Genomic DNA, 10,940 nt, shown 5'->3' with positions numbered 1-10,940 from the left:
GATCAGATTGTCGACTCCACCGCGGGGTGTGACCTTTTGTGTTTTCTAGATGCATACTCTGGTTATCATCAGATTCGCATGGCTAGGGAGGATGAGGAAAAAACTGCATTCATTACCCCCATAGGAACTTATTGTTATACGACAATGCCTTTCGGGTTAAAGAATGCAGGTCCTACTTTTCAACATACTACTCGAATTTCTTTGGGTAGCCAGATAGGACGCAATGTTGAGGCCTATGTTGATGACTTGGTTGTAAAGACGCGCAACCAAGAGGCCTTACTCTCGGATCTAGCGGAAACTTTCGAAAGTCTCCGCTCTGCCCGCATAAAGCTGAACCCCGATAAGTGCGTGTTCGGCGTGCCTGCGGGCAAGCTTCTTCGGTTCTTGGTCTCTGCCCGAGGCATCGAGGCCAACCCCGAGAAGATACGAGCTATAGAGCGGATGCGCCCCCCCAGCAAGCTTAGGGACGTGCAATGCGTCACCGGCTGCCTGGCCGCCCTAAGTCGGTTCATATCGAGGCTGGGAGAGAAGGCACTACCCCTATTTAAGCTCCTCAAACGCTCCGGGCCGTTTACCTGGACGGAGGAGGCTGAGCGGGCCTTCACTCAGTTGAAAGCGTACCTCAGTTCTTCCCCAGTCCTGGTCGCCCCGGAGCCAGATGAGCTGTTGCTACTCTACCTGGCGGCAACCCCGCAGGTGGTCAGCGCGGCGTTGGTCGTGGAGCGCGACGAGGACAACCCTCACTCCGCGCATCCCCACCCTGTGTCGACTCGACCCGGGAGAGAGCAGGGAGGAGAGCCCCCGAGCCGAACGGCGGCCCGAGGCCCCCGACGGCCGGAGCTGGCCCTCCGCCTGCTTGTCCGACGGTGCCAGGCGCCCCCGACCCCCAAGATGGCCCCGGGGCCACTGCGGGAAGGCCGCGCCTGTCGCCCTCTGACCCCGAGGTCGTCGGCACAGAAGCCGAGTGCGCCCCGCGTGGCCTCTCGGACGAAGAGCGCCCTGGAAATGCGGCCCCTGGCGAAGAGGATCGGCCCCGCCGAAAGGTGCAGCGACCCGTCTACTTCGTTAGCGAGGCCCTCCGGGACGCCAAAACCTGATACCCTCAGGCCCAGAAGATGCTTTACGCTATTCTGATGGCTTCGAGGAAGTTGCGCCATTACTTCCAGGCGCATCGGGTCACGGTGGTTACGTCTTACCCCCTCGGCCAAATCTTGCATAACCGAGAGGGTACTGGACGGGTGGTGAGATGGGCAATCGAACTCTCTGAATTCGATTTGCGCTTTGAACCACGCCACGCGATCAAGAGCCAGGCCCTCGCCGACTTTGTGGCGGAGTGGACCCCAGCTCCCGAGCCCGTCTCCGCCCCCGAGGCCAGCTCGGGCCCCCCGCAGCTGCCTCACACCGCCTACTGGGTGATGCAGTTCGACGGCTCCCTGTCTCTTCAGGGCGCCGGTGCGGGGGTCACGTTGACCTCGCCGAGCGGAGACGTCCTCAGATACCTGGTCCGTCTCGACTTTCGGGCGACCAATAATATGGCGGAGTACGAGGGACTCCTTGTGGGACTCAGAGTGGCAGCTGGACTGGGGATCCGCCGCCTCCTGGTGTTAGGCGACTCCCAGTTGGTCGTTAACCAGGTCTGTAAGGAGTACCAGTGCTCTGACCCGCAGATAGACGCTTACGTGCGCCAGGTGCGGCGTATGGAGCGCCATTTCGACGGGATAGAGCTTCGGCACGTGCCCAGACGGGATAACGCGGTCGCCGACGAACTCTCAAGGCTCGCTTCCTCGCGAGCCCAGACCCCACCGGGCGCCTTTGAAGAAAGGCTTGCCTAGCCGTCGGCGCGACCCGACCCCCTAGGGGAGACGGACGCGCCTGAACGGCCCCCGAGGCCCGTCGGAGTCCAGGCCTCGGGACCCGAGGGGAGCGCTCTCAGCTCCCCTAGATTGATTGCTTGGATCACTGAGATCCAGGCGTACCTCGCAAATAAGACTCTACCCGAGGACCGCGAAGGGAGTGAACGCGTCCGGCGCATCTCCAAGCGCTACGTGCTGGTGGAAGGGACCCTCTATCGGCGCGCGGCTAACGGAGTCCTCCTGAAGTGCATTCCTCGGGAACAAGGCGTCGAGCTTCTCGCCGATGTCCATGAAGGCGAGTGCAGAGCCCACTCCGCCTCACGCACCTTGGTTGGCAAGGCCTTTCGCCAGGGTTTCTATTGGCCGACGGCTCTCAACGATGCGGTCGACCTGGTCCGGCGGTGCAGGGCGTGCCAGTTCCACGCCAGGCAAACCAATCAGCCGGCCCAGGCCCTGCAGACTATACCTCTTTCGTGGCCGTTTGCTGTCTGGGGGCTCGATATCCTGGGTCCGTTCAGGCGGGCCCCAGGCAGGTTCGAGTATCTGTATGTCGCTGTCGACAAGTTCACTAAGTGGCCCGAGGCTTATCCGGTCATCAAGATCGATAAGCACTCCGCGCTTAAATTCATCAGAGGCATCACTGCTCGGTTTGGGGTGCCTAACCGTATCATTACGGATAACGGCACCCAGTTCACTAGTGAGCTCTTCGGTGACTACTGCGAAGACATGGGCATCAAGCTCTGCTTCGCCTCCCCCGCCCACCCCAGAAGCAATGGCCAAGTGGAGCGCGCCAACGCGGAAATCCTCAAGGGCCTCAAAACCAAGACCTTCAACATCCTCAAGAAGCACGGCGACTCGTGGATCGAGGAGCTGCCAGCGGTGCTCTGGGCGAACCGAACCACGCCAAGCCGAGCAACCGGGGAAACGCCTTTCTTCCTCGTCTACGGCGCGGAGGCGGTCCTCCCATCTGAGCTCACCCTGAGGTCCCCTTGGGTCACCATGTATTGCGAGGCTGATCAAGATCAGCTTCGCCGAGACGACCTCGACTATTTGGAAGAGCGAAGGCGGCGCGCGGCCCTCCGAGCCACGCGCTACCAGCAGAGCCTGCGGCGCTACCATCAGCGCCACGTCCGGGCCCGATCACTCTACGTCGACGACCTCGTCCTACGCCGCGTCCAAACGCGTGCTGGACTGAGCAAGCTCTCACCAATGTGGGAGGGTCCGTATCGAGTGATCGGCGTCCCCCGGCCGGGCTCCGTTCGGCTGGCCACGGGCGACGGCACAGAGCTACCTAACCCGTGGAACATCGAACACCTTCGTCGCTTCTACCCATAGTGGGGGTCGGGTGTCATGTCTCGGGCTCGGGCCAACCCCGCACCCCCCCCCCCGGGCGTGCAGGGTTGGCCAGGGGCTACCACATGCATATACTTACCTTTTTTCTCTTCCGTATTTCAATAAAAGCATTTTTGATCTCCTGAGGATTGTGTCTGTGCCATTGTTTCCTTTTGAAGAATCTTGGCTTGAATTAACACGCTCGTGCTCGACCCTGCCCTCGGTGGCCCGGGCCGGCTAAAATCGCCAAACGGGGCCCAGAACCGAGCCGTGCCCCGGGGCGTGGTGAACTCCGGGGGGGAATCGGCAAAGGCCCACAATCGGGTCATCCATAACCCTCGGTCACCGCGCTCCCGGCCTGGCCAGTCTCGACACGAGGATCTCCCCAGGCACTAGCCCCGACCCGCGCCGTTTGAGGCTGGGACCTGGGCACGAGCCCTTGTTCAAGCCAAGACACAGAAGGACCGCGGCACAGACCATCCTCGTCTCATACACACAACAAACAGAACTGACGTAGAAATTTCCTCTTTACTTGATTGCAGACTAAATCAGTCTATACAAGAAGGGGGCCCGAAGGCCTCGGAAGAAGAAGGAAAAGTTATTAAGATTGGCGGGGGCCTGGGGGCTCACTCCGACGCGCCCGGGTCGTCGGCCTCGTCGTCGCTGTTATCCGCACCGTCGTCACCGCCCTCCTCGTCGGAGTCGAGCGCGAACACGAGCCGAGGGGCCGTACCCTCGAAGCTGTGGACGATGTGGTCGGCGGCGTCCCGGACCTGCGCGCGCGCGCCGTCCTTGGTTCCGGGAGGGAACTCTTCCAGCGCTGCCCACGGGGAGAAGTCAGGGTCCCTGGCCTGGTAGCTTGTCAGTACGAGCTCCACCGCCCCCCGGGCGAGGTCCCTCGAGGATGACTTGATCGTCTCCTCGAGCTCCTCGGCAAGCCGCTCGACGGCCCCGGCCATCTCTGAGAGGCGCTGGGCGAGGCCCCCCTAGTTGGCGGCGTACTTCGCGTGCCGCCCGCCCCAGAGACCCGTCTGCCGCCCGGCGCGGTCTAGACGGGAGACGGCGTCCCGAAGCATGCCGGGCCCTACTTCGCTCGCCAAGCGAAGGGCCTCGACCTCCCCGGCGGACGAGTCCAGCGCGCCCTGCAGCTCGGCGATGGTGTGTTCGGCGGCTGCAAGTCGGGCGGCTAGGTCGCCGTGGCCCGCGGCCGCCCCGCCGCTGTGCGCTCTCGCGTCCAGCTTCTTCGCCCGCGCCTCGAGCTCAGCGGCCCGCTGATCCAGTGCGGCCCTCTCGGCGCGGACGCCTTCCAGATTGCGGTGCGCCTGCTCCTCCCGCGCTGCCTCGCGGAGGAACAGGCTATCCGCCAGCCGCTGCGCCACGGCCTCGGCCTCCTTGAGAGCTCGCCCCCGCTCGGTGAGCGCGTTCTCGCGGAAGCGGAGTGCGGACTCCTCTTCGGCGCAGGCGGCCTCGTGCGCCGCCAGTGTTGCCTCCCGGGTGGCGACGGCGGCCTCGCGGTCCGCCAGGTCTCTCCTTCGCATCCAGGGCGCGGGCGCGCTCCTCCAGCGCCGTGGCGCGAGCCTCAAGGGCCTCTTCGCGCTGCCGGGACGCCGCCTCGTTCTCCGCCGCGCGCCGTTCCCGGGCAGCGGCGGCGTCAAGGACTCCCCGGGCGGCGTCGAGCTTCTCCTCTAGCTCCGCCGCCCGGCTCCCGTATTGGAGGCGGAGGTCGTTCCACGCCTCGTCGAGCACGGCGGTGGCGATGAGGGCAGTCTCCCGCTCCTCCTCCACCTCCCTGGCGATCTCCGCCAGGTCCCTACGACGGGCCTCGAGCTATGAGGCGTGCCGGCGGTGTGCCTTGCGGCCCGCCTCCACCATGGCCTCCACCGAGCGCCGGCCCTCCTCGACGCGCGCCCACGCCGCGTCGAGCTCCGCCCGCTCCGCCTGCAGGGCCTCCATCTGGGCACTTAACCCGTCCAGCACCGTGCTGTTCGCGGCGGCCAAGGCCTGCAAGAAGGGCTCCGCGCTCAGTGGGGCAGCGGAAGGCAGAGGGGAGAGCCCCCTCGGTGTGGGTGCCGCGCGGCTCGGCCCGCCAATCGACGTGCCGGACTCGGGGGCGTCCCCCGAAGCTGGCCCGTCCCAAGCGTCGCCCGAGGGGTCGGGCCCGAGCGGCGCGCCCGCGGCCTCGTCGTGGGTGGCCTCGGAAGTCGTCGTCGCCTCGGGCGGAGTCGGGTCGGGGGTTTGGCAGGCCGCCTAGCGTGCGCGCGCCGCCTCTGCCTCCCGGACGGACTCCCCGGCCCGGCGGAGTCTGGCCTCCTCCCGAGCGGCCTCCTCAGCCTGGCGAACCCGGACGGCCTCCTGGGCAGCCTCCTCGGCTTCCCGGAGGCGGTCCGCGGCTTCTCGCCGGTCAGCTTCCCGCCTCCGGGCCTCCGCGGTCGCCGTCTCCTCGGCCTCAGACCGGCCGGACTTGGAATGGCGGGGGGGGGCGCGACGGGATCTCGCTGAGGCAGAAGAAAAACCAGAAGACAAAAAGAAACGGGTGAGTGAAAACTCGCCTTGGGAGATGGGAGGATGAATACGGCCGCGGTGGGCGCGGGGACGAACCTGCGGGGAGGTCGGCTAAACGACCACCTCGGGGGCGAGATGAGGTTCCCCCGGCATGGCACGATCCCCCCCATCTTACAGAGCCATTTCTTCTTTCGCTCCCCCTCGGGCTGCGGCGTCGGCGCGGCACCCTTCGGGCGCCTGCTGCTGGCACGCACCGCCCCGCCCCCTCGGGGAGGAGATGGGGGAGGGGTACCCTCCTGCTTCCTCTTCCCCCGGGCGTCGGCAGGGCGGCTGCCCCCCGGGCCCCCGTCGCGGGGCCCAGAAGCACGACCCCCTCCCGGGGTAGATTGTTCCCCCCTGCGGCTCCCGCCCGCGCCATCGTGGCCTCGGGGGGCCCGCTCCCCCGACGCTCCGACCACCTACATGATGTCCAGGATCTTGGCGCGCTCTGGATCGCATCAGAGGGGGAGGACCCCTTGGGGGATGAGGGATGCCTCCACGGAGCTGAGATTCAGCACCCGTTGGACCACCATCCTGAAGTCCTCAGGGTCCCAGTCCCATTTGCGCCCCTGGTGGGTCCTCATGTAGTCCTCGGGCCCGGTGTACTCCAGGCGCCCGGGCGCGCCGCTGGAGCGGCGCGATCCGGCGACGAAGGTAGTCGCCGAACACCATGGCCCCAGTGAGCCCCTGGGATCGCAGACCCGCCAGGCGGTTAAGAACGGCGTCGTAGCCATCTCCCAGATCTACCGCCGCCCGCCAGCTGGAGGCCTGCGCCGGGGGCTGGCTCGGAAGTCGGAGGCGCGCTTCGTCGGCGAGGGGGGTGTAGAACCAATCGCTCTTCCAGTCGTCCCACTTTTTGCGGAGGACGCAGGGAATGTAGCGGTTCAGCACCTGCCCCCGCGGCTGGAAGTAGCAGCCACCGACTACCGTTGGCGGCGACACCGGCTGTACGGTGAAGAACCACCGGAACAGCCAGAGAGATGGGCGCACCCCAATAAACATCTCGCACAGGTGCGCGAAGATGGCCAACGTCATTATCGCGTTGGGGGTGAGGTGCGCCATCTGGAGATCATAAAACTCCAGAATATCCATGAAAAAAATAGAGAATGGCGGGACCAACCCCGCCATTGCGAAAGAGAGGAAGAAGACGGACCGCCCCGGGTAGCGTGGCGCCGGGCGTCCCTCGCCCAGCGCGACCACCTCCCGGCCGGTGGCAGATTCCGGCATGAATCGGCGCGGCAGCCCGGCCTGCCTCTCGCTCACGATGCGGGAAGGCGGCAGCATGCTACCATCGAGCGGTGCGGAGCCCCGTGCCATGACGCCGGCGGAGGAGGAGCTTGAGAGCGAGCGAGTGCGGCAAGGGTAGGGCACAGGAAACGAAGAGTTAGAGCACAAGTGGCGAAGGCAAGGGGAAGAGTGGCGAGAGGAAAGAAACGAACCCCTTCCTCGGCGTCTTTACACCCTTGCCAACGCTATGCCCGGCTCCTCGCTTCCCGCGCCCATTACCTCGCCCCCTCGTTTCTCGCGCCCACGCCTCCACTAACCCCACTCGCCCGTTTGCGGCGCACGCGGCAGATGTGCGGCCGTGGCGGTTGAGATGGGGCAGATCGTGCGCGCATTAACTACGCTCGCCAACCGTGAAAAGCGCCATCATCATGTCTCCAGGCGAAACGAACCGGCTCGTCCCAATTCGCGCGCTGCTCGAGTAATGTAGCGGTCTTAAAGAGGCCGCTCATTATTGTCGATCGGTTTTCCCTTGCCGATGCGCGCGATTTGCGACCGCTGGGTTTCTGCCCGCCTGTAGGGACCGGCCCCACCTGTCACCGGGCCTAAGGAGTGGCGTCACGCCTGAGCGCTTCCCTCGAGGGGGGCGATCGCCCTGGCGTAACGCCGGGGGCTACTGTCGGTGACATGGGGCCGGGGGTATCGTGACTAGAGGCTTGGGTAGCCGCGGTCACCCACGTGGCCTGACTCCCTCGGGGGGGTCGGGCCCGAGGGTGACGTGGCCACCCCTCCCTCTGTCTCCCCGAGGGGTCGGGCCGCTCCCGTTTCGGCCCCGAGGGCTGGGGCGCCCCGACCCCCTGTGGTTTTGGCGCCACGTGTGTGGGTTAGGTGAGCACAGCGGGCTCACCTAACCGCATTTATAGCAGGTTGGACGAGCGCGCCACGCCGCATTTAATGCGGCGCAGCGCACGCTTATCCGGTCCGTGACCGGTCGTGGTGTGTGACCGGTCACAGACCGGTCAGATCGCGGGTTAGGTGGCAACAGACGGCCTGTCGCACGCCTCGCCCCGTCCCGTCGGAATGATGAGAGCTTCCTGGCTCTCGTCCCTAGCCGGAGCCGGTGTGCTAACTCCTGGAGTTGGTATGTCAGTCCCGGTCAGATCCATTCCAGGCTTCAGCGCAAGTATGGCAAGGAAGTCGCTGGCCATTAAATGAAGGTTGAAATGGGCGTCCACCGGAAAAGCGGGCGAGCGGGGCAGGAGACGTGCGCTCTGCTTGTCAGAGGTCACTTCCGGCTGTAGACTAGCCCTCATTGTAAAAAGCATGTTTCCCTTCTTAGGCAGCTAGAGGCCCATGTGGTGACCCCTGACCAGATAAAAAGGAGGCCCAGGCCTAGGAAGAGGGGAGAAAAAAAAAGGAGGAGGAAGGGGGTTGGGACTCTGGCGAATGGGTTCCAGAGCCTGAACTCTCTCTCGCTCTCCGGCTCTCTGTATTCCTTCACGCACAGATCCACCAGAACACAGGAGTAGGGTGTTACGCTTCTCAGCGGCCCGAACCTGTCTACGTCGCCCGTGTCTTGTGCATTTCCTCTCTCGCTGACGTTCCTCAGATCGAGTGCGAAGAACCTCACTTAGCACCCCCGGCCGAACCGGCAAAGGGGGGCCTGCGCGGTCTCCCGGTGAGGAGCCCCACGCTCCGTCAACACTACTGACCTCCGATATTTTGTTGGTAGGTACAAGACAAAGGCATAGTTTGGGCACAAATTATTTCAAATAACTGATCCATTTCGGAAAGCAAACACCAAAATTATACTTGTATTTCATGTTCTTTCCTAATAGAATTTGTACTTGAATTGAACTCATCGAAACACAGATTCATGTATGCAATCTTGATGGTTTGGTGTATGCCTCCTTTGCTTCTAAGTATAGTAGCCTAAATATAGAAATTCATGACACCTCCCGCACGTCATCCCGCGGAAGGTGGTCGTCAATGGCCATCGGTGACACGGTTTATGTTAGCAGCATGCGCTGCCGCGTCCATCGAGGCTTGCCCAGAAAGAATGTGAATGCCGTGCCGCCACTGTTGATCTCCTCGGGCCACAGTTGCAGCTTCATCGTCGTCGGTGTCGGCTGGGTGGCAGTGCTGCACACAAACATCACATATGTATGTGCCACTGGTGAGGTGTCGTACTGACTTCTTATACTTGATCCTTGTCATGTATTAACTGGTTACAATTGATTTTGCGATGGCAGTACCATACTCCGATGTTTTGTTTATAGGTACAAGACAGAGGCTGAGTTTGGGCACAAATTAATCTGAATAACTGATCCGTATCAAAAAAGCAAACTCCAGAATTGTACAATTATTCCTTGTTTCATCCAAATAGAATTGACAATTGAATCGAAGTCATCTAACCAAATAGTCATGTAGGCGGCCTTGATGGTTTGTCTTATGCCTCCTTGGCTTCTAAGTATATTAGCCTGAACATAGAACTCCATGATCACGTCATCTGGCACCTCGTGGTAATTCATGAGCTTGATCAATGGCAGTTTATTGTACTTAAATTAGTCACGTTTTGTAATCTGCATTAATATTACTCCCTCATGCCAAAAAAAGGCTATTACTCGGATACAATATTTGCCATATAAAAATTGTCACTTTATATAGTACTCATATAAAAATTGTCACTTCATATATGGATCATCAACGTTGAGTCTCCACAATCGACTTATCAGTTCCTAACGGAAGATTGGTACCCTAATCCTCATCAAAACGGGTAGTGCAGGAGATGATAATTGGCATGATGATAAAAGCAGGTACAGTAGTGGCCTGATTGTCGATGGCAACATTGCCACATAGACTCGGATGATGCGCTGAGAGAGGGGAAGAGAGAGAGAGGGGTAACGAGTGACTAAGAGCACCTTTAAAAGCAGTGCTCACTTCTAGCTAAAAGAATATTGTAGAGCTAATATGTATATATAATAGGTTAGCTATAAAGTTTCTCTTTTTTTTTCCTCATCCCTTTTTCTTTCACTACGAATTGATTACCTATTTATTGGAGCATGTGTGGAGCAACTCCTTGTATGAGAGTCAACACTTCTTATTTTTCTTTACCCATCTCTGCTATACAATCATATAGCTTTGCTTATGGCTTACTATTATCCTTGCTTTAATTAGTCGCCGAGCTCCATGAAAATGTTGGTCCACTACGTGCACGAGTCACGTGATTAGCTAGTCGATGTAGCATCGTGATCCACGAACTGACGATTTACCCATCGTGGTCCTCCTTCACACGAGGCATTTAACTATTTGTTACTTTTAAGATATGCTAACTAAGGATTTATCACTCGCAGTCTACAATATGTGGGCCCTCATGTGTCTATGATATGTGTGTCCAATGATTAATCCTTAATTGCCACTTGTAAGAGTGGTAAATAGTTAAATATCTCCCTTCGCGCAACTGGTCAATGCTGTCGAGTTGGAGTATGCCGTCACTTGCTGCGTTCTTGGCCACCTGTACGCCTTGTCAAGTTCACCGGCTAACCATGGACGACGACGCTCGTGGGTCGTGGCTGCATGCCATGCTTGAGGTTGGCTCATGGCGAGGTGTAGAATGGCGGCATGGTACAAGCGCGAGATTGTCATGTCAGGCTGACTGGCGTGGCAAAACAACACTGCCACGCTAGTCTAGCTAGCGTGATAACATTATTTGGTCACGCCACCCTCACTGGTGTAGAAGGATAAAACTGTCACCCGCTATGTGGTCGAGGATTCCTAGTGCGCGCACACACACGCTAGAATGGTAAGTGGCGCACTTATTGGCTTCCCCTACTAATTCTAGCACTTAGCGCTACACCTGTAATGCTTAGGTCTAATCCCTTCTCTAATCTCATCATTTAGCCTTCAACAATAAAAAATGAAAAAAAAATATTGAGTTAAAATTTTTGAATTTTCAAATGGAAGTTTTGAATTTGAATTGAAAGTTTGTGA

This window comes from Oryza sativa, chromosome 4 (genome assembly GCF_034140825.1).
Source record: "Oryza sativa Japonica Group chromosome 4, ASM3414082v1".
Taxonomy (NCBI): domain Eukaryota; kingdom Viridiplantae; phylum Streptophyta; class Magnoliopsida; order Poales; family Poaceae; genus Oryza; species Oryza sativa.
The sequence above is the reverse complement of the archived record's forward strand: the minus strand, read 5'-3'. Positions refer to the sequence as shown.